A 25558-nucleotide genomic window follows, 5' to 3' on the forward strand; every position below is an offset into this window, starting at 1 on the left:
AGCCGTCTTCTGGTAAACATCTACATTTGTTAAACCACGGTGATCAAATTTGTACCAAAATGAAGAAATTCGCGCGTTTAACCGGTTCACGTCTCCTTGACAAAAATCGACTAAAGTATTGAGTATTATGTGAAAGTTTGAGCTTTGTGAGTAGATTATTTTAGGACATACTCGCATGCGAAGATTTCATGTCGTGTATAATCTCTTCGTTGCGTGCTTCGTGCAGATTACGAGACATTATGGCAAGTACTTCTTTACAAGAACGACTGAATGTTTTATCTCGCAAGTAGTCGTGGGTAGGTGACGGTTTAGGACGTTCCAAATATCGGTTCACACTAAACATCTTCTGGTTACTTTTGGCTGTGAACTTTTGACAGAGTCTGTCAGTAACGTTGCATAATTGATGCCAGCATATCAAACACGGAATTAATAATCATTTTCTTTGTTTTAAGGACAATAAACCAAATAAAAGGAAATTTCTGACATATTTTCAAACGACTCCTGTAAGAGTCCCGAATGCTCGATAGTGTTAACTTCCAGCTACTGCTCATGGACTGGAGTCATGTGGGCTCTGCGTGGTAGGTATTTAGTCGAATTTTCGTCAACGCTTCTTTTGTCGGCTAAACCAGTATGTACCATCGCTGAGTGAAAGAGCAGATGAACTGAAACCTATTCGGGTAGGTGGACTAATTTTTTAAAGGATATAGGGAGACCAGCCCGCCCCGCTGCAATAGAACAGGGAAAATGCAGATGTACCAGCCAAAAAACGGAATACTTTATGCAGCTGCGTATATGGCTGCTGCACTGATGTGAAAATGCGTTCGTTCTCGAAGAAAAAGGCGAATGCACTGCAGACGTAACTGCACATTGTAAATATTTAGTTGCCTGACGTTAAGTGTAGATCTTCATGTTTCAACAATTACAATTTAGTATAACACATTAATTACATCTCCTCATATTAAGCAACTGTATGAGTCTAGTCATTTGTATTGTGTTGTGAATGGATCAGGCTGTTTTTTAAATAATAGCAATCAAGTAACAAAATAACTGATGATTTTTATTAACGGTTAAAAAGTGCTAAAAAGAAGAAATGCGACGAATGCATGGGTTAAAGAAAGGGACAATATGACATTGAAGAAAAGATACTATAAACTCCACCAAGAAACGCAAAGAACCCTAAGACAAGAGAAAAGGGAATGCTATAACAATATGATCAGGGAAGCGGAGGTTAATTTCCAACATCACAGGACAAGGCAGATGTATCAAAATATATAAAAAAATATCCTTTGGTAAATTTAATAAAAGAGAACAGTTTATAAAGGATCAGTACAGGAAAATATTGACCAACAAAAGTGACATACAAAAAAGCTGGAAGACATACTTTTCACAACTTCTCAACTGCAATGACCCACACTCTTACTTTAAATTGGAAGAACCTGATACACTTAATACAGCTGATACAGTTACTACCCCATTAGTAAATGAAATACAGCAAGTAATAAAGAAATTAAAGAATAACAAGGCTTGTGGCGAAGACGAGATATACGCTGAGTTATTAAGAAATGGAGACCCACAACTGGAATTGGAAATATAGGCGTTAATAGAAACAATTTGGAAGATAGAAACCATTCCTACAGATTAGAAAACTGCATTGTGTGCCCCATATTTAAGAAAAATGATCCACTTGTTTGTGGTAACTACAGAGGAATTGCCTTACTGGATGTCACCTACAGAATCTTATCTAGCTGCCTATTAAAAAGACTGATACCAATAACAAAAGAACTGATTGAAGACTACCAATACGGTTTCCGCAGAAACAGATCCACACTAGATCACTTATTCACCCTAAGACAAGTAACTGAGAAGGCATGGGAATTCAGTGTAGATGTCCACATATTATTCGTAGATTTTAAAAAGGCCTGTGATATCATACACCGACAGAAACTCCTAAATACACTCCTGCAAATGGAAAAAAGAACACATTGACACCGGTGTGTCAGACCCACCATACTTGCTCCGGACACTGCGAGAGGGCTGTACAAGCAATGATCACACGCACGGCACAGCGGACACACCAGGAACCGCGGTGTTGGCCGTCGAATGGCGCTAGCTGCGCAGCATTTGTGCACCGCCGCCGTCAGTGTCAGCCAGTTTGCCGTGGCATACGGAGCTCCATCGCAGTCTTTAACACTGGCAGCATGCCGCGACAGTGTGGACGTGAACCGTATGTGCAGTTGACGGACTTTGAGCGAGGGCGTATAGTGGGCATGCGGGAGGCCGGGTGGACGTACCGCCGAATAGCTCAACACGTGGGGCGTGAGGTCTCCACAGTACATCGATGTTGTCGCCAGTGGTCGGCGGAAGGTGCACGTGCCCGTCGACCTGGGACCGGACCGCAGCGACGCACGGATGCACGCCAAGACCGTAGGATCCTACGCAGTGCCGTAGGGGACCGCACCGCCACTTCCCAGCAAATTAGGGACACTGTTGCTCCTGGGGTATCGGCGAGGACCATTCGCAACCGTCTCCATGAAGCTGGGCTACGGTCCCGCACACCGTTAGGCCGTCTTCCGCTCACGCCCCAACATCGTGCAGCCCGCCTCTAGTGGTGTCGCGACAGGCGTGAATGGAGGGACGAATGGAGACGTGTCGTCTTCAGCGATGAGAGTCGCTTCTGCCTTGGTGCCAATGAAGGTCGTATGCGTGTTTGGCGCCGTGCAGGTGAGCGCCACAATCAGGACTGCATACGACCGAGGCACACAGGGCCAACACCCGGCATCATGGTGTGGGGAGCGATCTCCTACACTGGCCGTACACCACTGGTGATCGTCGAGGGGACACTGAATAGTGCACGGTACATCCAAACCGTCATCGAACCCATCTTTCTACCATTCCTAGACCGGCAAGCGAACTTGCTGTTCCAACAGGACAATGCACGTCCGCATGTATCCCGTGCCACCCAACGTGCTCTAGAAGGTGTAAGTCAACTACCCTGGCCAGCAAGATCTCCGGATCTGTCCCCCATTGAGCATGTTTGGGACTGGATGAAGCGTCGTCTCACGCGGTCTGCACGTCCAGCACGAACGCTGGTCCAACTGAGGCGCCAGGTGGAAATGGCATGGCAAGCCGTTCCACAGGACTACATCCAGCATCTCTACGATCGTCTCCATGGGAGAATAGCAGCCTGCATTGCTGCGAAAGGTGGATATACACTGTACTAGTGCCGACATTGTGCATGCTCTGTTGCCTGTGTCTATGTGCCTGTGGTTCTGTCAGTGTGATCATGTGATGTATCTGACCACAGGAATGTGTCAATAAAGTTTCCCCTTCCTGGGACTATGAATTCACGGTGTTCTTATTTCAATTTCCAGGAGTGTATATTTAAAATACCATCAAAATTAATCAGATTAGTTAAAATGTGTATAGACGAAATTTCATGTCGCATAAAGACAGCGGTAGGAGAAACTGAAGATTTTAAGGTGTACACTGGACTGAGACAAGGGGATGCCATTTTACCTATTTTATTTTACCTTGTCCTAGAGAAGATCGATAGATAATTCTCTAAAACCAGTCCACAGCTACAGGATATGAACATTACAGGACTTGCCTACGCAGGAGTTCCAAAACAGAATTAATCAGAATGATGTAAAATTACTACAAAATTGCTGAGAAAACAGGATTAAATGTTAATGAAGAAAAGACAGAATACCTGTCCATAAGAAAGGAAACCAGAAAAGATGCAGCTTTGACTGTAGATGGATTCAATTTCAAGACTGTTGACCACTTCATGTACCTAGGAAGTCATTTTAGTCATAACAACAGAACAGATATAGAAATAGATGCACGTTTAGCAACAGCAAACAAGACACTTTTTAGTTTCTTCAAAATTGTAAGGAAAAAATCACTTAGCAGTAACTTCTAAATCCGCTTATATCAATCGATCATTATACCTGTGACGTTATATGGACGTGAAACATTAATATTTAGAAAGAAAGATGAAGAAAAACTGTTAAATTTTGAAAGAAAATTACTAAGGAAAATTTTTGGACATGTATACGACGAAAATAACATGGAATGGAGAATAAGAAGAAATGAAGAATTAAGAGGGCTGTACAAACACCGTAACATCGTCTAAGTGCTCAAGAGGAGAAGGTTGAATTGGACAGTCCATATAGCAAGAATGACAGAGAATAGACTACCTAGAATGGCATTCAGCAGAACAATAGATGGAACGAGAGGAAGAGGAAGACCCAGAATCAGATGCCGGGATAACATTCGGGAGGACACAACTAGGATGAACAGCAAGAGCAACTGGAGAGACAGCGCACTGGACAGACAGAAGTGGAAGAGGCTCATAGAGCAGGCATATAGTCGATAAGGCCCTTACCGCATATAAAGTAAAGCAAAGTAAAAAAGAATGAAACTATTTTAAGAACAATAATTTACAGAATTTATTTGTTTGTAATTTAAAATATGAGTTATATGCTTTTATATACAACAGTTAAATAGTACTGTTTCGTTTACTCAATAATTTTTTATTCTTTAAAAATTAATATATAAATTTTTTTCTAAACTAGTACCATCAGGTATGGAGATACAATTTATTAACACTAAACCTAACAAAGAATCTGTACACACTACATTTCTCGCTAAATAATTATACAATTCAGTTTTGTTTGTCCCTGTATATACGTCTACATCTACATCTGCATGATTAACCTGTAATTCACAGTTAAGTTCCTAGCAGAGGGTTCATCGAGCCATATTCATGCTACTTATTTACTTTCCAATCTCGAAGAGAGTGCGAGAAAAACGAATACTTGAATCTTTCCATATGAGTCCTGATTACTCATATTTTATTTTGATGATCATTTCTCCCTATATGGGTGGATGCGACCAAAATATTTCCTCATTTGGTGGAGAAAGTTGGTGACCGAAATTTCACGAGGACATTCTGCTGCATTGACAAACGCGTTTGTTTTAATGATTGACAACCCAATTCACGTATCATATCCACGGCACTCTCTCCTCTATTTTGCAATAATTATACACGATCTACCCTTGTTTTAACTTTGTAGATGTCCTTCGTCAGTCCTATCAGATGCGTATTCCACATTGCGCAGCAGTACTCCAGAAGAGGTCAGACAAACATAGTGTAGGCTTTCTCTTCAGTTGACCTGTCGCATTTTCTAAGTGTTATGACAGTAAATTGCCATTTTTGGTTCGCTTTCTCAACAACATTATCTTTGTGGTCTCCAATGTAACTGTAATCCCTAAGTACTAAGTTAAATTCACAGCCTTTAGATATGTGATTTATTGCGCAACCGAAATTTAGTGGATTCAGATTAAAACTCATGTGGATGACCTCACACATTTCATTATTTAGAGTCACCTGCCACTTTTCGGACCATACAGATTTTTCTCTAAATCATTTTGCAGTTTGTTTTGATTATCTGATGAATTTACAAGACAGTAAATGGTAGCATCATCAGCAAACAGTCTACGAGGGTTGCTCAGTTTCTCTCCTAAAACGCTTGTGTGGATCAAGAACAGCAGAGGACCTGTATCACTATCTTGGGCAACATAAGACATTACCTCCATTTTACTCGAGACTTTCCGTCAGTTACTACGAACTGAGACCTTTCTGATAGGAGATCACAAATCCAGTCACAAAACTCAGACGGTACTCCATAGACGAGCTATTTGATAAGAAGTCGCTTGTGAAAAACGATGTCAAAAGCCTTTTGGAAATCTAAAAATATGGAATCAGTTTTACATCCCCTGTCGATAGCACTCATTAATTGGCGCAAATAAAGAGTTATTTTTGACAACAACAATATTTTCTGAATCCGTGTTGGCTCTTTGTCAATAAATCGTTTTCTTCGAGGTAATTCGTAATATTCGAATAAAGTATATGCTCCAAAATCCTATTGCGAATCGACATTAATGATATGGGTCTGCAATTCATCGGATCACTTATATTCCCTTTTTCAATTATTAGGGTGACCTGTGCAATTTTCCATTCTTTATGTACATATTTTTCGACTAATTACAATTTCAGAAGAATGGAATGTTTATTCAAGGAAAGAGATTCACAAACTGAGAAAGTCGATAACACCTTGGTCCATCTCTGGCCCTTATGCAAGCAGTTATTCTACTTGATTGACAGAGTTTTTGGATGTGCTCCTGGGGGATATCATGTAGAATTATGTCCAACTGGCGCATTAGATCGTCAAAATCCGGAGTTAGTTGGTTGGCCCTGCTCATTATGCTCCAAAGTTCTCAACTGGGGGAAGATCTGGCGACGTTCCTGGCCAAGGTACGGTTTGGAACGCACGAAGACAAGCAGCATAAACTCTCGCTGTGTGCGGGCAGGCAAAATATTTTTGAAATGTGAGCCGAGGATCGCTTACCATGAAGGGCAACAAAACGGAGCATAGAATATTGTCGACGTACCACTTTGGTATAAGGGTGCCGCGGATGACAACGAAAGCAGTCCTATTATGAAAAGAAATTTCACCCCAGACCATCCCCCTAGCTGTCAGGGCGTATGACGGGCGACAGCCAGGTTGGTATCCCAACGTTACCTGAGGTGTCTCCAGACATTTCTTCGCTGGTCATTGGGGATGATTTCTAAGTAAAGACAAGTCTAGTCAAGTCAGTGAGATTCCAGGCCGAATTCCGTTAAATTCAGATAATTCTCTCGTGCGCCTTCTTTTTCTTTCTTTTTTTTTTTTGACTTAGCTTGTATATACAAGCACAAGTAGCTTGCGGCCGTGTACCTACTATACACAACATGTATGCACATAAAGTGTGCAGTCGTTAACACATGTGCATACATACACCTTTGACAAACAGTTCATTCAGCTATTCCGAATACACGTCTACACACATATTCACTATTTACAGATAAATACACATCCACTCAATCAGTCACTCAATCGAATATTGTGAGAACAGGACGAACCCAATCCCATCTGCACAGATGATCCATTTGTGGTTATGTGGCGACAGGCTGACTTTCAACTCAGCTGCAGTTTCCACCACACGATCTCGCGATCGAGAGACTACTTGGCGAACCATATCGGAACTCCGTGAATGCTCTTGACCAGATATTTCTTGTAATCTTCGATCGAGAAAGCCTTTGAGACAGCATGGTGCCCACACCTAGTTCATGTTTGGGTAGAGCCTGCATCTTTACCACAAACTCCACAATCTGCCACCCATTTGCCTCGTCTTTTTTCAGGCTAATAACTCTCATGCTGTGAGAAGTTATGCCGTAAATATTATCGGTCGCATATCTAGAAGTGTTAAATGTGTCGTGATGACTGGGTGTTGTGTGATGTCCTTAGGTTAGTTAGGTTTAAGTAGTTCTAAGTTATAGGGGACTGATGACCATAGCTGCTAAGTCCCATAGTGCTCAGAGCCATTTGAACCATTTCTTAAATGTGTCGGAATTTTACTTAATTTCTTCATGTGGATCACAGTCTACTACCCAGTAGATGACTGTATCCATATAAAGCAACATGGGGTCAGTGAAACTTGGCTTCGCAAACTCATGGTGGAATCGGTACATGTGGACTTTGGAGAGGTCAAAAATACATAAACCGATACAGACAGGCTTCGTGAACTGCACTGAAACCTTAGCCATCTCTACAGCAACTTGTCCTTTATTGGAAATTATTGCCCACTCGAAGTTTGGCTCTGGTAATGTAACCTCTTACACTATAACGCACCTCCCAGCGTTAAACTAAATGAATTTCACTCTTATTTATGACATTTTCCATGGTTTTACCGAAAACAGAATTATTCATTAATTCTAAAAATTCTTTTCAAAATCACACTTCGTGAGAGCCCTGTTTTCGGTATTTACATCTACGTACTTCTTCAATCAGGGATGTTGCTTGAAAAAGATTCCACGAGTGATTCTAATATGTTTCATCTCCAAACTGAGACACTGCTGGACGTTTATGTCGTGCAGAATCTATCTCTGTTTTTTCTTTCCAGCGTTGTCATCAGCGTGGAGACGGAACCATTGTGTGAGGCTAGGCGCTCCGAACTCAGTGGCAAATCACTGCGCGTGACGTGCATAGGATATGCTAGGTCTGCCTCCAAGACATATCCTTCACCAAACTCCGCAGCCATACATGGAATCATTTTCTCCAGTCTGGCTACTTCGTTTCTGGACAGTCATCGGAACACTCCAAATGGCAGAGATTGTTACATGGTAATTTCACATCCAAGTAAAGAATGTAGCTCAAATCGTCAAATGGCCTGTACCCTTAACACTCATTCACGGGCTATTTGCCTTCATGTGCCTGTGCATTCACTGTCAAAGCCCCTGCGAATCTCATGTTCAAAAAAGAGCTGTATGTCAGCAGTTGTTAATAGTTCAATGTCAAAACATGTCATTTTTAACGTTGTGTCACACGAAAGCCCTGGTGTGGTGTAATAGAAGACGAGAGCCAGAGTTTGTGTGCCTACGAAAACATTCTGGAATATCTCAGAAATGACTGAGAGCAGGAGTAAGTCAGTGTCAACGTACAATTTAGCGTATTTCCCTAAACCAGAGATGTTGAACTCCTGCTAAACATTCTCCACGTGCTCACACTCTGTATCCGTTATAGCAGTGCCTGTCAGTTTACTGGTGAATGTAGTTATCTTTGGCAATGTGGTTTTATTGAGCCTCCCCTTTGAAGATTCGTAAGGAAAGACCTTTTTCTTCACAAGCTGAAACTTTGCATCATCAGGATATGTAGCTCTGGTAATATGCATATATTCTTGATGCACTGCCTCAGTAAGTTCCTGAAGTGGCGCTTGCAGGAATGTAATGAATGCAGGAAGTGGGGCGTCATTTTTGGTGTGATTCGCTTGGAAATCCGATATAGTTTTCCACATTGTCATTTATGACATGACCTTATTATCTTTCAAGCTAAAGTTACCCAAGTGCCCAACAACGAAGTGAGTCTCACACCCGCTCCTATTATGGAAGAAGATGAGTGTGTGTTGTGGCATTTGGTATTTCAAGTTGCATGTATTGTGAGTTGCACTGTGGAACTTCCTTGTTAGAAGACAATGGTCTCTGTGTGGAGTTTCCGCTTTTCTTTCCAACAGCAGTCTGCAAATACGATACTTAGCTGCCTGCTCATATAAGGCATAATTCTCCTGCGATTTAGTGATGGGAATGTTTAAGCTATTAATAGCATCAACACGCTGCACAAGTTTTTCGACCTCACAGAACAACCATTTTGCAAGATTATCCCTGATGTATGATTCGAATTGAATGGGATTAGAGTTATATGAGTATATGGTATGTGCCAGTCAGTGAAGGCAGTATCAGAGGCCGTGGTATAACCTTCACAACGTACTGCTGGAGCTAGTAAGCACCCAGAGCCAGCGTTTACGACGAATCCTTCCGTCATGTGCTTTAGATGTGTGTACATATACCCCTTACTGCCGCTTTTCTGCTCCCGAAGTGTTAACACGGCCAGCTGCTAGGAACTGTGTATACTCCAGACACGTTATCCCGTGAAAGCCGGTTCTCAATAGGGCTGCAGCGCATCAAAGCGCTGCGGCAGCGCCGTGCTTTCCATGGAAATGCTCTCCTTGGTGCGGCATAGACGGCTCTGCGTCGCGGTTTGCCATTGTCGAACGGCTGCCGCTGCCTCGTGCCGCGCCGCAGGTCCTCGTCGCCAATCACAGAAAGTGTTGACCGTGACGTCAGATACGCGACCCCTGGCCATAGAACTTCCACCCAAGGGCTGCCGCGAACGCGGCGGCAGTAATGAAATACTTCTCATCCCATTTCAACGAAAGTAGTTGGTGAAAAAATGCGATTCTTTCGCATCTTACAATTTAATCACTTCACCTGGTAAAGGACTGAATATCTTTTCCTTTTTCGTCATTGTTACTTGCTGCATCACTTTCAAGTGAAGCACAACACGAAATTTTGTTCCATGTGCAGAGGTAAAAACGCATTGCGTAGACTTTGCGTATAGTTTGGTTTAGGTAATACATTATTGCGTATGAACTTTAGCTAACGTATTGAAATTGTTTTTAAAGTTGAGAGTAGAATGATAGCATTCACCATTCTCGAGATATTGGATGATATGTCGGAGGACGGGTCGTGCGATGGCCGCTTGCGCATCGCTCTGCTCGTCGTAAATGATGAAACCTTCCCGTCTCCTCTATCCCTCTTTTGTTATTATGCAATAACCGTCTCCTCTATATCTCTTTTGTTACGCAACCTTCCCTTTTACAATAACCTATGTAACCTTCCCTTAGGATTTCTATCTCTTGCTTAATAATAACAAATGAAATCTTCCCTTTGAAATTTATTCTCTTTCTCAATCTTCGCATACAAATTTAATTGCTGCTTTTTAAAAGTGATTTTCGGATTATTTCGACGAAACACAGAATTTGTCGTCGTCGTGGCCCTCAGTCGTTATCTGCAATAACCCAAAAATGTTCCTTACCTTTTTTTTTTTACTGTCACTGGATCGCCATCTGACTGCTACATCGACTTGCAACATGAATATACTTACTCTGGTTTACTATACTCTATTAACTGCTGGTGGGCTGTCATAATAAGTGGCTGTATTTATTACCAAAGCTGACGTTATTCTTTATTAGCAAAGCTGGCGTTATTCTTTAATTAATTTGACTGAAGTTACATAATTCATAGTGACACTTTTTCTTGACAACAATATAACTTTTGCAAAGTTTCATGTTGATGGTTTTTGGGATGGCTTATAATCAGTAATGCAACATTTCTGGCAAAAATTAATTATATTCTGAAAACGCTTCAAATATTTACTGTTGGTAATGAAATGATTTTACGAACGTTCAAATGGGACTTACTTTTTACAATAATCTTACAACTAGCATTGCGCAAACATACCTTCAGTAGTCTTGACTTTCGCAAAGAAAATAATTCAATAATATTAGTTCCTTTTATGATAATAGTTAGTTGATGTCTCTGTACATCCGTTTATAATCTTTTGTAAATCATAGCTGGTGGCTGGCAGGCACACTACTCCTCTCAACCTCTCGCTTCAGACCTGCTACCAACTCGCTTCACATCTCGCTTACTACTAACATCCTACGAACCCTAAAGTGCGGTCTTTCCTGCCAACAACGCTTTCTGGTGCAGATAATCCCTGCTACCATTACAAAATGTATCAATGCGCGGTCTTTCCCGCTCTTTTCTCAAAATGTATCCGCACGCGGTTTCTCTCCCCCCCCCCCCCTTTTTAAAATTATATCAACAATACTTTGGTGCAGATATTCCCTGCTACCACAATTATTTCCAACATGACAAACATTAATTATTCCTACGTAATCCTATTAATAAAATATAAACATCTTTCATAAATGGTGGTTTGACAATAGACAATAGAAATATACACGTCTTACAATGATGTGGTTGTAACAGCATCAAAACGTGGTTGATTGCAAATGACAGCACACAGAGAGTTACGTATTTTGTCATACAGTAAATACGCGAAACTTTTTTATCTCTTGCGGCATGAAACTAACTATAGTTTCTCGCAATTGGTCGATATGCTTTTTAAACGTCGTTGAACAGTATGTGAAATGAGGAACACAGTGACATGGAACACATTAATACTTACAATGTTCTATATAGCCCTACATAGCTTAAACAGAAAACAGTTTGCCGGTACGTCATAAGATATAATTGCTAGGTATCAACTGTAGCGAGTCGGGGTTTTATGACACTAGATACTGAGCGTCAGTGACAGAGGGGAGCAAAGATCATTATTTTTTCAGGGAGGGCGGGAGGAAAAGCGACACTTCATGGGCGGTGGAATGGGTTCTTTACTTGGTTCAGTGAGTGAGGCGCATGTGAAACAGTGTTGGTTCCACTGTCAGTCGTTTATTGACGCATAAGACGCTTTAAGCAAATAGAGTAATACAATGTATTTTAGCCCGCCCAATTCCTCGTGGCAGCAGTGTATAGTCGTAACGTGCAGATTCCAGTGACAGCTGATGCGGCGACGGCTCGTGTTGCAGCGGAACGCCAGGCGGCATATTCTTCCCCACTGCTGCTGCGGGGCGGTTTACTTCTTGTGAATTCGCTCGTTAGCTCGTTACATAATTACCAAGCAGCTACGGTATGGCGTGGAGTCCTCCGTCCCGGAATCGAACCAGCGACCCTCAGGTTCGGCGTCTTCTGGCGGAGTTCATCATCCTCTAGGTTCACAGGTGACCCATTTGACGAGGCCGCAGTCCCTTCGTCCTCACCAGCCACCTGAGTAAATACGACATGAACGTCTTTCTGGTATCATCTGGGATGGCATCTTCTGCGTTGACCTACTGGCGCGGTACCGACATCATCTTCTGTCAAGCAGCATAGCGGCTAAGTCGTTGCAGCGAAGTATGATGTCCGCTGACTAACCAACGGCCAGTCCGAGCAGGCGACGTTTCTTCGTCTCTTCTTTCGCCTTTGAAAAAACCCCTCCTCATGCCTGTTTGCCGGAAGCATTCACTTGGTGTTTTTGTCAATGTCGTGAAGTTTCTAGGGCAGCGACTGCCTCTTTGTTCGTTGATACACGCTTCTCACGTTGGGCAGAAACGGGACCAATGTCGACACACGTGCCGGCTTCGGCTGGTGTGGCCGTGCGGTTCTAGGCGCTTCAGTCTGGAACCGCGTGACCGCTACGTTCGCAGATTCGAATCCTGCCTCGGGCATGGATATGTGTGATGTCCTTAGGTTAGTCAGGTTTAAGTAGTTCTAAGTTCTAGGGGACTGATGACCACAGCAGTTAAGTCCCATAGTGCTCAGAGCCATTTGAACCATGTGCCGGCTTTCCTTGTTCTACCTCTGTGCTATGCGTGGTCCGGCTTTGCTCTGTAATCCTCCTTCGCATCGCCAGATGCGTCACGCACTTGAGTTCAGTATGCTGACACTTCCTGGAGCATTGACCAGAGATGTGCGAACAACACTGGTCGTTGTTCTCCTTGGAAGTAATGCCCAGCTGCTCGCTCGTTGATCTATGCTTCTCACGTTGGGCAGAAACGTGACCAGTGTCGAAATGCTGACTGCTGCAGCGCAAACTCCGCTGGTCATCGGCTTCCTTGTTCAGCAGCTGCCGCTTCCGAATATTGTGGCTTAACGTTTCAAAGTCTCTAAAATGTTCACTTAACCTATAATAAGTCTTTACGTATGTTTCTGCGGGACCTCTGCTTTGAACAACCATAAATAACACATAATTACGATACATAACAATAAATAACACATAATTATTGTACATAATTACTATACAACCTACACAACAAGTATTAATTACTTCATTTTGCCTTAAGAATCTTTGTTTGTTTGCAACATGTAGAATAATTTATAAAGACATGTAACACCACCTACTTCCCAATTAATCCTTACAGCATCGCTAAAATCCTCTTTACAGGCAGGGTATATAGCCGATGATAAGTCAGCTTCTTTTATCAAAAGACTGTACATCCCTGATTGCATCCTTGGGAGACACCTTGGGATGAAGCACAAAATACAATGTTCTGTGCACTGTCTTTAGTATCTGCAGACTCTGTAACTTTTTTCCCAATTTAAGGCTGCTGTAAGAGGGAAGCATATACAAATATTTCACACTGGCATAAGTGATACTAGCTGCAATATTAAAGAAATGATCTGAAAATAAATGCGAAGCTGACCTTGTTAATCAAAGGTGCTGCTAGCTGCATAAGGGTTGCGTTAAGAAGAAGGCAATTCATCCATTTGTTTGTTGCGTCGATACAGCGATCCACTGTAGTCTATTCTGTGTAAGCCTTTTCATCTCTACCTGAATACTACATCTGCCATCAATTCGAACCTGCGTACCGTTGTCTCTACAATTTTTTTCCGTAACAAAACTGATGATTCCTTGATGCCTCACTGCATGTCCTGTGAACCAACCGCTTCTTTTAGATTAGTGGTGCCATAATTTCCTGTTTCTCCTCAGTTTGATTCAGTACCTTTTCATTTGTTATACGATCTACATATCTATTATTCAGCAGTCTCCTTCTTTAGTGCGACGTTTCGAAAACATCCATTGTCTTCTTGACAGAACTGTTTATCGTCCACGTTTCACTTACATATAAGTCTACACTCCACACTTTACCTACACAAAATGATTCCAAACATTTCAATTTGTACCGAGCGAGGTGGCGCAGTGGTTAGCACACTGGACTCGCATTCGGGAGGACGACGGTTCAATCCCGCGTCCGGGCATCCTGATTTAGGTTTTCCGTGATTTCCCTAAATCACTCCAGGCAAATGCCGGGATGGTTCCTTTGAAAGGGCACGGCCGACTTCCTTCCCCGTCCTTCTCTAATCCGATGAGACCGATGACCTCGCTGTTTGGTCTCTTCCCCCAAACAATCCAATCCAATCCAATTTAAATTTGTAATCGGTGTCAACAAATTTTCTTTTTCAGGAATGCTTTTCCTGCTATTACCGGTCTACTTTTTATATCTTCGCCACTTCTATCTTCTCAACTACTACTTCCCTTTCAGGTCCTTCAAGTTCTACAACTACAGTCTGGTTTCTGTATAAGCTGTAAATAATTTTGTGTCCCTGTGCTATATCGCTTATACCCCCAAAGCTTCTAAGAGTGTATTTCAGTCAAGATTCTCACTAGCGTTCTCTAAATCTGTAAACGCCATAATTGAAGGTTTGCCATTTTTAGTGTATCTACTAAGATGAGTCGTAGGATCAGTATTGCGTCGCGTGTTCAAACATTTCACATCTTCCAGCCTCCTCTTCAGTGCTTAGTTCCGGCTTCCCATCTGAGCTGTTGATATGTGTACGGTTGCTTTTGTTTGCTCCAAAGCTATTTTTTAATTTAATTGCCCTACATGCAGCGTCTACCTTTTCCAAGTGCAATTGCAAAGCCTTTGTTGAGTTACGATTTTGTAGTTTATGACAGTAACTTTTTAGGCACCTGTATTTCCTATTGCCTACTTGGTATACTCCTTTTTTACATTTTCTCCTGTCGTCAATTGAAGTCAATATATGGTGTGTTATGCAAGGATTTCTACTGTACCTTTTTCCCATTTTTATATTCTGCTGCTCTGACTTCCCGTTCTCTCAAAGGTACCCATTCGTCTTATATGGTATTCTTTCCTCTGTTGCAGTCAACTATTGCCTAATGATCGCTTTAAGATTATCGACAACCTATGGGTCTTAACTTATTCAGGTTTCATCTCTTAATTCGCTACATGTAGCTGTCTCTTTCGTTGTAATCAGCAAAAAATTGTTGTCAATCTGCATTTGCTCCTGGAAGTGTGTTAGAATTTAAAATCGGGTTTCGAAATGTCTACTGTATTCTACATACACATCTTTCTTTCATAATTCTTGAAGAAAGTGTTAGTGGTGATTAAATTACACTCTGCTCGCCCTTTCATTCCTTCGCCCTAGTCCATGTTTCCCTACTATTTCATCTTCCTAACACTGCTACCGAGTTCCAGTCTTTAATTACATTTCAAATTTTTGTCTCCTTTAACAGTCTGAACAATTTTTTAAAATTTTATCGTACATCCTTCTAAACTGTTCATCGTATGTGGTGTTTGTGGAGTTGTAAGTACTGTAACAAAGACAGCCTAGCCCCATACTGCATTTTTGGCAAATCTATTCAAGATGGCGGATCCAAGATGGCAGATCCAAGATGGTAGCCATAGATGTGGCAATGTCGCAGTGACACTAAGGCGGGAATTTCTGGCGGGAAAACAGGTCAATTGGACTACCTCTACTAATGTAACCCCACCCCCTCCCTCTCCCCCCTCCCCCATATAGAAACTGGGTTGAGGAGGACTAATTCTGTGCTGTGCTGCTGGATAGGATGGACGTGAGGACTTATTTTGTATGCATCCTTCCCCTCCCTCGGCTGGAAGCTGGCAGGAAAAGGACTCAGTCTGGTGGGCTACCAGATAGGAAGAACATAAGTCTTTATTTGGTATGCATTGTTTATTTATACAAATTGACTTTTCATTGAAAATAGCTCCATCCAGTGTGTTCACCATAAGGTGTAGAGTCCAACTGACCTAGCTCACAACGCCACCACCAGAGATGTCTGTAGACCCTCCCCCTCTGCCTTCCTGTGACGTAATCCAAGATGGCGGTCTGGGGGAAAGGCAGGAAAGGACTCAGTCTGTGTCTAGCTGTTAAACTGGGAGGACAGATGTAATTGTATACTGTGTTCAATGGATGAGATGTCTGTGCTGGAGAAGGAGGAGTTTAACAGTTATATTAGCTACAATCATGCATCTGAGGACTGTGTCGATAGCAATGACGTTTGGTGAAGACTAATACTCTTCATAAAATAGTGAAGATGGAGCAGGATGGGGCTAAGTTACACTTCGCAACTCATGCCGATAAATGTGTGTGCTGTAACTGTAGATCATTCGAGTGGAAGAGGTAAGACGTTCACTCTGTTGTGCGCGCTCCCTGACCCTAGAACCCACACGTCGGCTCACGGTACCAACATGCGGCAGCCACAGGTGTGGTCGCGCACTACCATTGGAAATAGCTACAGCCTGTCCATCCCACCCCAGCGCACGGATAGCCTTTGTCTTTTAACATGAACTGCTTTGGGAGTTATTACATCTGGTGCTTAAGCAATGTGCGGAATACTGTCACATACTGTATATAACTTGAAGATGTCACAAGAACTAAATGTACCACTGCACAAAGAGAGAGAGAGAGAGAGAGAGAGAGAGAGAGAGAGAGAGAGAGAGAGAGAATGCTTTGCAGATGACCCAAGGTTATTTAAATAATTTTCGATGTAATTACACGTTTTATTCCGAGGAATACCACCATCGCGCTTGGACACGGACTCTAAAGAAAGATCGCGACACACTTGTGAAACCGTCCCTGAGACAATTCGCGTTCTTTTTTGGGAAATATCCTTGTCTTTGATCACAAAATACTTCAGGAGTTTCTAAATCAAGTTGAATATGTCTCTAAATGCACTTTCAGAAAGATCGCTGCACAGTAGTTTGCTCCAACTTCGCGATGTATACCGCCACACTTGTCTTTGAGCATGGAGTGCTTCAGGAATACTAAATCCAACTGGATATGTCTCTAAATACACTTTCCAAAACGATCGCTGCACAGTAGTTTGCTTGAGTTTTGCGATTTATACCGCCATAATTGAACACGGACTCTAAAAAGATCACTGCACACTTGTGAAACATCCCTGAAACACATCACACGCTTTTGTAAGAGACGGATCCCAAAACTGATATCAGCTGCAATATTTACGCGCAAAACGACGATTTTTGGAAGTCGCAATAAATATCTCTGCAACCCTAAACAGTACGATCAACTCTTTCCGAATTTTATCTGCATGTCTGAAAGCACTACCAGAGGAGAAAAAATTTTCTGAGTCCTACAGCTACTGTGGTCTTCATCACTGATCTGAAACTGTGAGTGGGATTACTTTATATTTGCTGCTGATGGAGTAAGGGACGTTATTTTCCTCACTTCTCGAAGCACACACTTGTGTGTAAGGACAGACGGGAAAGTAAAATCAATTACACAAACAGAATTCAAAGCACTGTCCTACAGACGAGAAAAATGGCTGGGATTTTCGGTGAATTTTCGATATGTTACAGTTGCTGGTCTGGAGATGCTCAAAAGCCACAATGGTGGGTGAGGGACAGCATCCCACATGACTGAACCAGAGGAGTAAGGTCTGCCTGGACTTGTCTCTGAACACTCGAACGAAGATGCCATCACGTGACACTCAAACGTCACAGAACTTTCCGGAGATGCCTTGCGACCGTCTTGTTAGCCTCTGTAGAGGCTCCTATGCCTTGCTAGAGGATGTCTTGTGACTCTCTGAACTCACTGAACTTCTTGTGAGTGGAGCATTCTGATTGGTTCGTACTGAATTTATCTGCCAAACTGCTACCTCTGCCAGTGTGGGAACGCCGTCAGCCATTTTCTGCAGACGAACAACTATGAGACTTTCAGCGGAAAAACTATTTTCTACAGACAAAAGAAAAACATTCAACAGTCATATTGCATTGACAGTTAAACCCCGCAAAAGTGGTCCACAGATCATGAATTAGGGAAACTATCGCCAAAGCACTTCCTCCGTTACACTGCTGTGGTACTGCAGAGAAAAGCTTGAATTTATCAGCACAGACTGGCTAGAGATCGGTTTCATATCACCAGATACCAAATCGATGTAGTAAACACAATTCGTAATCTGCATTATACAAAATCATTCGTTCGGCATCCTGCATGTAGCTGTCGGCCACTCGACAGTCATATGTATACGAGCACCGTGAAGACAGGCAGATCCCATGAAAAACATAAGCATGCACGTTATATACAGCAGCAGCACTAGGTCTCTCACGCGAGGTCGGCTGGTCATTCAACACGGCCAACGGTCACGAGTCAACTGCCCCCACATACGCTAGCCTGATACTAAAGCTCTGAATAGGGAAAGTATGGCCAACTTGCCAGTGGCCGCCACTTTGGGCCGATTGCACCGCTGCTGATACATTGACTTCTAAAGGATATTTAGTCGTGTGTATTAAAGAAGTGCACTCACCCGTCTAATGCACTGCTAAAACTGATCAGTGGCTTCAAACGGAACATGTGGGATATTTAGCAACAAAAAATCTCAATAAATTTTAGCTAAATGAGTAGAAAAGCGTTTGTTGTGGCGAGCATGAAACACAGTTTTATCCCTGGTATCCTTTATTAATCGTGTAAGGAGATTTCGTAGTTCTTGTTGTGGTATCGAGTTTGAACACCTGTTTTCGTAATTAGCGTTAAATTGGAACTATCCAATAGTCAGCAGGGCAAAAGGGAACCAATATTAGTTCGCAAGTGCAAGTGCAAGGAAAAATCCGTCGTTAATTTAAAGCTCTATATAGAGTTACTTCTTGTTGCTGCTACTCGGTACTACCAAAATTCGCGGAATGTCTCTCTCGTTATACGAAATAAAGCATTGGATTCAAATATAAATGCGCGGTACCTTAGTAAATAGAATTGATAAACGTGCATACATGATTACGCGTAGTTTATATTTTTGTCAGAGCCATCACATGAAATTTTGTCTGCAAATTGTTCTGTAACATTAGGAGAATGATTATGAAAATACAAGAGAATACAACATTTTTAAGATGTGTCCGAATAAAACTAGGCCTACAATCGAAAGGAGGCTGCAGGAAACAGTAACAACTGTATTTGTATTAATACAATGTAGATTAGCAGGCGGGTTGCAACAGTAATAATAGTCTGCTGGCAATGTTAAACGTTACGGAAGGAAAGGTCCTAGGTCCGGTACTTGCATAGTGCAAAAACTGTTTTTATTTTTGTACGTTACATTGTGTGGAACAAAGTACAATTTATTATTGTGAGCATCGTAAATATAGGTCTCAACCATATTGTACAGCCAATCAGATCAAATCTTTTACTAGTCATAATAACTTTGCACGGTACCACTCACTGATTTTCGTTTTATGTGCAAACAGTGGCAGTTTTATCTCTAAGATTTCTATCTAACTTCGAAAATATACAACACTTCCTATACTTCACACGTAACGCTTGGGCCCAGAATGGCTGCTAATGTCATCGGACGCGGTTTCAGCCAATCCTGAACTGCGGAGGGCGCCTAACGCAGAGGAATAGGATGGCCATACTTTCTTTTATACAGAGCGTTAGCCAGATACACGATCATAGCGCCGTCAGCGGCACGTGGTCACTCTCCGATCTGGTGTACAAAGGCTGCAATGGTTCCCCAAGCTGCTTGCTTGCTTCCTTGCTGCCATGCTTCCACAGCCATTTCCAGAATTAGGGATTGCAAGAATCATGGTTTGCCAGAAAATTATACCATTTACGCGATAGTTCCCGATATGAAGGACATAGCAGTGTTCTACCGATCGTTTTCACAGTGTAATTCCGAAGATAAAGGGCGGAAATTATATCTCTAGGAACACAAAACTTTAGCGAGGAGCAGCGAGGTGGAATGTGCTGCAAACCACTGAATAACTAGAAATTTATCTCGTCTGCGAAGATCTTTACGTGAAAAATTCGAAAAAATAGAGGCAACTGGTAGCTCCACTCGTATTTTTTAACGAATACCGATCTCAATGATATTACACATTCCAGTCATCGTTGTACTTCACTAAGTCAACTAAGACGTTTCTCATATGTAGAGAACCAGAAAACGTGTCTTCCACTTATCTTTTACCATGTAGATGCACACAACACACATAACAATCGATGTTCTCTCAAACAAATAAAGACGGGAAATATGTATAAGCAGCCAACTGGACAATTTAAATGGGAGGGAATAACTTTCCAGTGCAAAAACTTGTCGCATGTTGAATCTTCTCAGTTCTCCATGTACAACACAAATAATAACGAAAGCCCGTCTAGTTCTGACAGCTCGCACCGTAAGGCATACATGTCAATCGCTCCCGCCACCGACCACTGCCGCCATGTGCCCCGCACCCCAGAAAGAATCGTCCTAGGAGACCAGTCACATATATTTTATCACTCTACTTACAGTTAAATATTATGATAGCAGGCTCAATCTGGTGATATTTGACAATGAGCAAAGAATCGGAAATACCCCTTCCGGTCGGCGGTGGCACTGGAAATATGAATTCTTACGGATGGACATAATTTTTCACATAAAAATTTATTTCATTTCTCTTATAGTTATCGCAGCGTTCCACGTCAAATCCATACTTTCCTTACAACAGGACAAAGCCATTTCCTTTGCACTTGTTGGAACACTGACCACAGTACTCATATTTTATAAGCCCACCGATCAGAGTGAATCTATCACACATGCCCTACTACTGGGTATATTACTTCGCCAATAACTGTATACTGGAGATATCAAACAAAGTCGAGCGAATATCCGCTATGGATTGACATGTCTCATTTGTTTTTCTTGCGAGGGGTACCAGCGTGTCTTAGGGAGAGAGGTAATCGTCTCATAAGCGACCCGCTATTAAAAAGAGCTCAATCGCAATGGCAATGTTACTGTAACAAGCGGACTTGGATCTTCCGGCGCACCCAAGTATCGCTAGCAAAAAAATGGTTCAAATGGCTCTGAGCACTCTGGGACTTAACTTCTAAGGTCATAAGTCCGCTAGAACTTAGAACTACTTAAACCTAACTAACCTAAGGACATCACCCACATCCATGCCCAAGGCAGGATTCGAACCTGCGACCGTAGCGGTCGCGCGGTTCCAGACTGTAGCGCCTAGAACCGCACGGCCACTCCGGCCGGCTTATCGCTAACAATACCCATGTTAAAAAGTATATAAGCTTTATGAATTGAGATAAGGCATTGCCTCCAAATGAAGTGGTTTTCCACACAAATAACACGACATTGAATATATACGGTGATCGCCAGGGTGTTTATTAACAGACCAAAAGCATGGGTACACGTCGGCAGAAGTATAAGCTGTTAATGAAATCACTGGATTTATAAAGTGATTTGGCTAAGGAACATGGTACGAAGTTGGTATTTGCAAATCCCTCATGCCAACGCTAGATATTTCCCTAGTGTTTGTAACACATTCTATCCTGATGTCATGTCAGAGGTTCTGTGATATATCCACTTGGTTATAGGCAGGGGAGGATGATGGTTGACCGAGAATGATCACTTACAGTAAAAGGTGTGCTATGCGACGAATTACTTTAAAAATGCAATGCTAAGTTGAGATTATAAGAAATGTACAAAATACACTGTCTTCTCAGATCTATAGTATTACATTGCCTAGTAGAAATTCTGTCTGCAATTTGGATTCATGTCATTCCATTCGACCACACTTCTACATTGGATCGTATGAGGATGTCTTTTAATGATTACAGCCAGTAGCGAATCATATTCATGGCACTCTCATATTCTGAAACGAGTCACTCACTTTGAACCTATCCGCTACAGTAGAACTGCAGTATGGTTTTTAGACAGTCCGTTGGCATTTTGTAACTCTACCTCAGTCTCTGCAGCTTTGTCCATGTGACTGTCCCAGTATAAGTCGGAACTGTGCAGAAGTCAGAGAGCAGTATATCTACCAATTTTTGCCACCCATTCAGAAATGGGGTGAGCTGAGTCAATGTGACAGTACCACTTTTTGAGCACTCAGTGGAAAATGAGAACATTTTGTCATGGCTCCACCAACTGTGTTCGATGTGTTAGGCTAACACCTAACGATGCTTTCTCCTGCCACATAAGGTAGTAGAAAAGGCAGTAGTTGCAGTTATGGGAAAAACATTCTCTCTATCATTGCTATCACTGTTCATTGTTATTTCATACCATTCAACAGACATAAAACTACAAACTACAAAAACTCTGTTAATGACATCCAACAAGAAACATGACACCCGCACATATTGTGTGTCTATATATATATATATATATATATATATATATATATATATATATGTGTGTGTGTGTGTGTGTGTGTGTGTGTGTGTGTGTGTGTGTGTCATGTTACTTGTCATGTTATTTGATCGAAAACAAGTACCGTTTGACTGTTAGCGATCCTGTTGAATATACAGGTACTGATCCACTGGAGCAGGTGATCCATGATCCAAGTCACCTGCACAGACCAGTGTAAAGTTTCATCACCTGTACTGTAGATGGATCATATCCCACAGACTAGCAGTCACAAGTCCATCATGACTTTGAGCTCTGTGTTAGGTTCTAAAGTGACATCAACAGATTGTGATCCATTGGCTTTTAATCTGCCAGGAAGTTTCAACTGTCCTACTTCTTCAACGTAAGCAGATGAAACTGTAGTGTCTGTTTCTTTTGGCCACCTCTTTGCACAGACAAAATGTTTTCGTATGTCATTTGCGGCTTCATCTGGAATACAATCTTGGCTGCCTTTCCCTAAAACTATGTTGTTTTTGTGGATAGTCTTCCTTTGCATTTATTCTTATTGAAGTTTACACTTCTTCTATGTTCGTATAGTTCACTATTTACTGATGCCTACTGTAAAGCAGTAAAGGTCTCCTATTACTGGTCTCAGCGAACTCCATTGTCTCAGCACTAAAACACGGAACAGTTCTCGCCAGTCAGAGGTCAAGTGTGGTGCTGAACTCTCGGAAAGCCACGCACACTACTGTTAGGTGCACACAGGTGATTCGCGACTGACAACCGCTGTCACGCAAGTACACTCCTGGAAATGGAAAAAAGAACACATTGACACCGGTGTGTCAGACCCACCATACTTGCTCCGGACACTGCGAGAGGGCTGTACAAGCAATGATCACACGCACGGCACAGCGGACACACCAGGAACCGCGGTGTTGGCCGTCGAATGGCGCTAGCTGCGCAGCATTTGTGCACCGCCGCCGTCAGTGTCAGCCAGTTTGCCGTGGCATACGGAGCTCCATCGCAGTCTTTAACACTGGTAGCATGCCGCGACAGTGTGGACGTGAACCGTATGTGCAGTTGACGGACTTTGAGCGAGGGCGTATAGTGGGCATGCGGGAGGCCGGGTGGACGTACCGCCGAATTGCTCAACACGTGGGGCGTGAGGTCTCCACAGTACATCGATGTTGTCGCCAGTGGTCGGCGGAAGGTGCACGTGCCCGTCGACCTGGGACCGGACCGCAGCGACGCACGGATGCACGCCAAGACCGTAGGATCCTACGCAGTGCCGTAGGGGACCGCACCGCCACTTCCCAGCAAATTAGGGACACTGTTGCTCCTGGGGTATCGGCGAGGACCATTCGCAACCGTCTCCATGAAGCTGGGCTACGGTCCCGCACACCGTTAGGCCGTCTTCCGCTCACGCCCCAACATCGTGCAGCCCGCCTCTAGTGGTGTCGCGACAGGCGTGAATGGAGGGACGAATGGAGACGTGTCGTCTTCAGCGATGAGAGTCGCTTCTGCCTTGGTGCCAATGATGGTCGTATGCGTGTTTGGCGCCGTGCAGGTGAGCGCCACAATCAGGACTGCATACGACCGAGGCACACAGGGCCAACACCCGGCATCATGGTGTGGGGAGCGATCTCCTACACTGGCCGTACACCACTGGTGATCGTCGAGGGGACACTGAATAGTGCACGGTACATCGAAACCGTCATCGAACCCATCTTTCTACCATTCCTAGACCGGCAAGGGAACTTGCTGTTCCAACAGGACAATGCACGTCCGCATGTATCCCGTGCCACCCAACGTGCTCTAGAAGGTGTAAGTCAACTACCCTGGCCAGCAAGATCTCCGGATCTGTCCCCCATTGAGCATGTTTGGGACTGGATGAAGCGTCGTCTCACGCGGTCTGCACGTCCAGCACGAACGCTGGTCCAACTGAGGCGCCAGGTGGAAATGGCATGGCAAGCCGTTCCACAGGACTACATCCAGCATCTCTACGATCGTCTCCATGGGAGAATAGCAGCCTGCATTGCTGCGAAAGGTGGATATACACTGTACTAGTGCCGACATTGTGCATGCTCTGTTGCCTGTGTCTATGTGCCTGTGGTTCTGTCAGTGTGATCATGTGATGTATCTGACCCCAGGAATGTGTCAATAAAGTTTCCCCTTCCTGGGACAATGAATTCACAGTGTTATTATTTCAATTTCCAGGAGTGTATATTATGGTGCGCACACAGCAACAGCAAGATCGCAAGAACTATCAGTATCGGCATGGATTTCATGGAAACAGCTTGTTTGGTGGCGCTTTTGCAACGGAAAAGAGAAAGAAAACAGTGCAAATACCTTTACTGGGTGCATTCGACTGTAAGTCGAAGACTGGTTAAAGGCTAGTTTTACAAATTACATGAAGAGTTACAAAATGACCGAAATAATTTCTTTCAATTCTACCAAATGAGTAAGAACAGTTTTGACGCACTGTTTCAAGCAATAGGACCGAAAATAACAGGAGATGAGGGAAGTCTGTACCACCTGTGAAGCGGTTATCAGTGAACTTGAGCTAAGCACACGTCATTTCATTCAACAGCTGTTATTGCCCTTTTACATCACTAATTACTTTTACATTACTGATGAGGCACATCAAGAAAATCACTGTTACATGTCGACATTGGCCAACTTATTTCCTGTGAAAAGTGCAAAACCAAGTTTCGTATAGAAGTTTCTGAGTTGTTGCAGTTGTCAGCAGAGGGTCACGGGAACACAATTTGTGGAGGTTCCATTTCATTTAGTACATGTGATGAATGCGCCTGAACGAGTGAAATTGCTGGAGAATAATTTGCCTGAGTGGTATTGGTATGATGCATGTTCAGATGCTGTGGAGAAATTGGTAGATGATAATATCTGGTATTCCTCATCATGTTCAGTATTTCCACTTTCCTGTCATGTTATTCTTCTTCGTTTAACTTCGCCAGTATGGTCACAAGTATTAAAGCAATGTTTTTGCACTCGTTAATTTCTTCGTTTTGTTTCTCTTTTAACATATTTAAGAGGGATTCCCCGTATGAAGTAATCTTCTAGTAGGATGTCTTACTTTTGTGCTCTGTGCATCATCGTTGTTGTTGTTTTGTGAAGATAACCTTGGTAGGGGGGGGGGGGGGGGAGACAGGAAGGAGGCCGAACATACACCC

Source organism: Schistocerca serialis, chromosome 3 (genome assembly GCF_023864345.2).
Source record: "Schistocerca serialis cubense isolate TAMUIC-IGC-003099 chromosome 3, iqSchSeri2.2, whole genome shotgun sequence".
In the NCBI taxonomy this organism is placed as follows: domain Eukaryota; kingdom Metazoa; phylum Arthropoda; class Insecta; order Orthoptera; family Acrididae; genus Schistocerca; species Schistocerca serialis.